The following is a 5,279-nucleotide window of genomic DNA, read 5'->3' as shown; positions in this document are numbered from 1 at the left end:
ATATATGATTCGGGTGTTTAGACCCTGATTCTTTGATCTGTGTATATTGTTGGTACATATGCTATGGAAGAGGGATATGATTTGGGTCTAGGTTGTTATACCTTAGAGGACTTGTATACCCTAGATCCGTGGATTTGGCTTACTGATACTGTGGTACCCATATTATGTATATATGGATTTTTCTATGCTGATCAGGATATTCCATACTTATTATGTTCAGGACATAGGGTTTTTGATATTCTATCAGACCTGTGTACTATAGATTTTGGTATGTGACCATCGTTTTTACAGTACCCATTTTGTATATATGGATATGGTTATGTTGATCAGTTTTTGTTATGTATAGTGACATGCATCATGATTGCATGCTGTGCGATAGTCGACTCCATTGTTGTTGAGCACATCGCCAGTTACATGGATCTGCACACACCACCACTCATGGGTTAGTGGTCGATTCTGTTGGTGCAACATCCCTCAGGTCGGTTGACCGCTTAGGCTTCAGTATGACACTCCAACATCCCCGTCATCGTGTACCGGGAGTTGAGAGCATTGAGCTCCCCCATTTATGATTTGGGGTCACAGGACAGGAGTACTCCGACAGCATCCCGTCCACTCGGTCACTCATCAGGAGCAGTGACGACAGAGTGCACGGTTGTCACAGCCCTACCCACTCGGTCTCGCCATTTGTGTGTGAGATGACTGACTGGCGTCAGGGGTGACCAGGACGCATCATTGACATCATATGCATTGATGCATTTATTTCTTGTGATTGTGTTTGCTGCATTTATTTGCTGCATTTGGTTGGATGCATATGTTTGACATGCATACAGGATTTAGGGCACTTTCGGTTTGACGACCCTTTTGTCTGGATAGGAGTTCCTGGTGAGTACAGCTTCCTTAGTTACCTTTCAGTTTTGCATCTTTCCTAGATATATGATTAGGAAGCTGTATTCCATGTTTATTGCTGTTAGATATATCTTACTAGGCATGTCTATTGGTATTCGCTGAGTTGTTGAACTCACCCCCGTTGACACTATCTTTTCAGGTACCAGTGTCGCTTGGAGCATCCTGTCTGCTGGTCCCCACGTCACATCAGAAGACTTATCGGTTTCACGTATGTTTTGTTTTGTTTTATGTATCAGTTTGTTAGCTCTATACTCCGGTTTTGTTTTTGGAGTATTGATGTCGTTATGTGTATTTTTTTGTATTTGTTGTTGGTTGTGTAAGCCTAGCCGGCTAGCAGTTTTGCGTCTTGGTTTTTGGTACAGCCGAGTGGGCTGAATTTGATATTAACTGCGTGGTGTTTGTTTTCTTTTATTGTTATTATTCCAGCCGCATGTGGCTGAGGTATATAGTGTTTGTAGAAAAGTTTCAGATTGTCCGCCGTACAGGGGAGATGCTGCCGAAATTTCTTCGGACAGAAACTCCTCCGGGGCGTGACAATGTGTGCTTGAGCCTCTTCACAACTCTATATAAAGGGTCCTCACCCTTCGCCGGAGGTACGCGTTCTTGGATATTCGGAGCCACCTTTTGCTGTCCACTTGCATGACTTGAGCGTCGGAGGGTCGTCGCCGGGAACCCCTTCCCGGCCCGACTTCTTTGCAGGTTCGCCGGAGCTCCATGTGACAGGTCGGGGATCTACGTCAGCAACGAGAGCGCCACGTGCCCAGCGTCCGTTGATTCAGCGATTCGGACAGGATCACTAACCCTTACTTACAAAATGTTTACAATTAAGCTTAGAAAACAAGGAAGAGAATGTTATCATGAGCTTAATTGAATAAGAATATAAGTTGTGACAATTACCCCTAAATCATTCCCTTGGTTGCTTCAATTAGCTATTGTAAACATTACCACTAAATCATTCCCTTGCTTGCTTCAATTAGCTTGAGTTGTTTTTTTTTTGTCGTTGTTCTTTTATGTTGGCATTAATCAGTCGACTAGATTTCATTATTATTTGACTAATATATTATAGTTGTTAAGTCGTCAGATCATTATCGTGAAATTTTGTCAAATTAATGACTCTCTCCAACTTTTCTATCATAGCATCAATTGACTCTCTAACCGACTCAATTATGATAACAATATTTTATTCATTGGTTGATTTGCTCAAGTGAATTGTCTAGACTACTTAGCTACCATTAGTCAAGTAAAATACTTTATTGCTCATCTAACATCAATTTCAACCATGAATACAAATATTTTGTTCACTAATTGATCACGTGAGTTAACTATTTGGTCAACTTAAGCACCAAGTAACTGAATATCACCTATAGTCTATTAGATCATTGGCAATGACCTTTATAATAGTTGAGTCTTCATCTTAACTATCTAAAGATTACCCTCTCTCAAGTACAATCTTTGAACTCACTTAAGAGTTTGTCATACAACTATCTTTATTATTGCAATTAGTATCTAGTCAAAGTTAAGTTGATTTAGGAGTTTAATACTTAAGCAATATGATTAAACGATACTTTTTTTATTAATTCAGATATCCAACTATTCATCCGACTAATTTTGAAGATGACCATCTCGACCCCGCAGAAATTTTCCACTCGGAAAGTGCTCATAGAGCCCTTCTAAATAATCAGTATTCTTAGGCCCACTTTTCACTAAAGGATAACGATACCTTCTTATCTTTATGTAAGGTAGGTCTACCATGCCATAATCTAAATTTATCCTTAGATTTATCAAATTTCTTATTTTCATGATAGTGAATACTAAAATCATAAAAAAAAATTATTCTAGCATACATTTATCATGATACGAAGAAATTTCATGAAATATTAATGCATTGGGTTTTACCTTGAAGGTTCTCCCTAAGTTTGAGTTTCATTCATTATTCTTATTTAGATGTCTCCCCCTTGGATATTGATCTCGATAATAGCCTCACTTGTTACATGAGAAGCACATTATATACTCGTCTTCAACACCAAGGGTCGAACTTCCCTTGATTTTTCCTTTATCTTAGGTGCCACTTGAGCTATTTTCTTTATCAGCTTTGTAAATTTATTCTTATAGTATCCCTTCTCTACACTTAAAGTATATAATATGATCTTTATTTTAATTACATGAAATTGTTATACCTTTAAGAGTTGAGCTCTCTATGCTCATAGAGGTGACACTAGCTACCTCCTCGTTGACTCTGGATGTTGACAATTCCTTTTGTTCCAATTGTTGGTTGCTACTGGGAATATCATATCGGTTCCCTTATATAAAAATTTTGTACAAGTCCTAAACCATTCCTAACAACTTATTATGTTCTTTAAAAATTAAATTTGGAATCGCAAACGAAACTTAACATTATTGATTCCAAATTCAATCTATCTATTCTTAGTAGTTTAGACTTAGATCGCAAACGATGCTTAACATTATTGATCAAAATTCACCCATGTTACAAATTCAATTAAATATTAATTTCAGAGATTGACTTCCAGGTTAAACATGGCGAGACGCTAGGCCTTCTTGGGTATGGGAGCATCCACCACTTCCTAGACAAAGCCTTTCAACAAAATTTAATATTTAGTTTCCTTATAGTAACCCTAGGTTTAACCAAAAAGAACAATCGAATCACAAGTTCGAAAAATAAAAGAAACACAAAATTGAAAAACATAAATTCGATTACCTAGATTTATTAGCCTCTTGTGTTTGATATTTCAAGATCTAAATAAAAGGATGAACTAGTTATGATGCGGAAACTAATAACTAGTTATACCTTTTATAGCTTATAGACCTCACGATCTTCTGTCGTATTCCTCTTCTTATTTCGGACGTCGTGTGGATGATGATCTACCGAGATGAGAATCCACCCAAGCCTTCTTTTCTCCTTGCAAGTTTCGGCCACCAAGAATCTCCTAGAGATGAAGGTCTTCGACCACCAACCAAGCTCCAAGAGATGCAAAGAAACAAAGTCTCCTTTCTCTACTTCTTCTCCAAGCATAATCCGACCACCAACAAGCTTCTTGCGAGTTGATGCCGCCGGCCACCAATGAAGAAGAAAAGGAGGAGAGGAAGAAGATGAGGGTCGACCACCACAAGGAAGAGAAGAGAGGAATACTGGATGTATGTTCTTATTGTAAGGTGAGACACCTTTACCCTCTCTTTTATATTCCTTGGTCTTGGCAAATAAGGAAAGTTTTAATAAAAACTTCCTTATTTTCCTTGCCATTAAAAAGGAAAATTTAACTAATTAAAAATCTTTTCTCTATTAATGTGGTGGCCATATCTAATCCTCCAAGGAAGGAAAGTTTTAAACACAAAATTAAAACTTCCTAATTTATTTCCTAAAATTTTTAAATAAAAATTCCTCTTTTAAAAATTCCCTTAATGGTTGGTCATAAAAGGAAACTTTTATAAATTAAAATCTCTCTATTAAAACATGTGGATGATTTACAAAAAGGAAAGTTTTCTCTAAAATTAAAATCTTCCTTTCAATATACAAATAAGGAAAGATATCAAATCTTTTCTTAATCTTTTGTAGAAACTATAAAAGGAAATATTTAAATTTTAAAACTCTCTTTTAAAATCATGAAGATGGTTATAAAAAGGAAAGTTTTATAAAAAATTAAAATCTTCCTTTTAACTACAAATAAGGAAAGATATCAAATCTTTCTCTTAATCTTTTGTAGAAAGCTAAAAAAAGAAAGATTTAAATTTTAAAACTCTCTTTTAAAACCATGAGGATGATTACAAAAAAAGAAAGTTTTATCAAAAATTAAAATCTTCCTTTGAACTACAAATAAGGAAATATATCAAACTTTTCTCTTAATCTTTTGTAAAAAGCTATAAAAGGAAAGATTTAAATTTTAAACTCTCTTTTAAAACCATGGCTTCCACATAAGGAAAGATTTTAAAATAAACTCCTTCTATTTTTTATGTGGCCAGCCACTTAAGCTTGGGCTCCAAGCTAAGGTCGGCCACCACTTGGTCCATCCAAGGCTTACCTTGGCCGGCCCTTGCTTAGGCTCCAAGCTTTGGCCGGCCACCTAAGGATGGGTAAGAAGGTGGGTATAAGACTTTATAACTAAGAGGTTACGACAGGGACCGAGAGGAGGAATTGGTTTGGTCTTCCGATGAACTTGAGTTTCCCGTGTTCGCCCCGAACACCCAACTCGAGTTCATCAATAATATCTCATTCCACTAAAGAGTTATTATTGAACTACCGCACCAATCCCATATTACTATATGGGCTTATTCTTATCATGAGTGTGTTAGTCTCCCTGTGTTTAAGATATAGAATGTCCACTAATTAAATGAGTTACTGACAACTCACTTAATTAATA

The sequence above is a fragment of the Zingiber officinale genome, chromosome 1B (genome assembly GCF_018446385.1).
Source record: "Zingiber officinale cultivar Zhangliang chromosome 1B, Zo_v1.1, whole genome shotgun sequence".
NCBI classification, from domain to species: Eukaryota; Viridiplantae; Streptophyta; class Magnoliopsida; order Zingiberales; family Zingiberaceae; genus Zingiber; species Zingiber officinale.
This window is presented reverse-complemented; position numbering follows the sequence as displayed.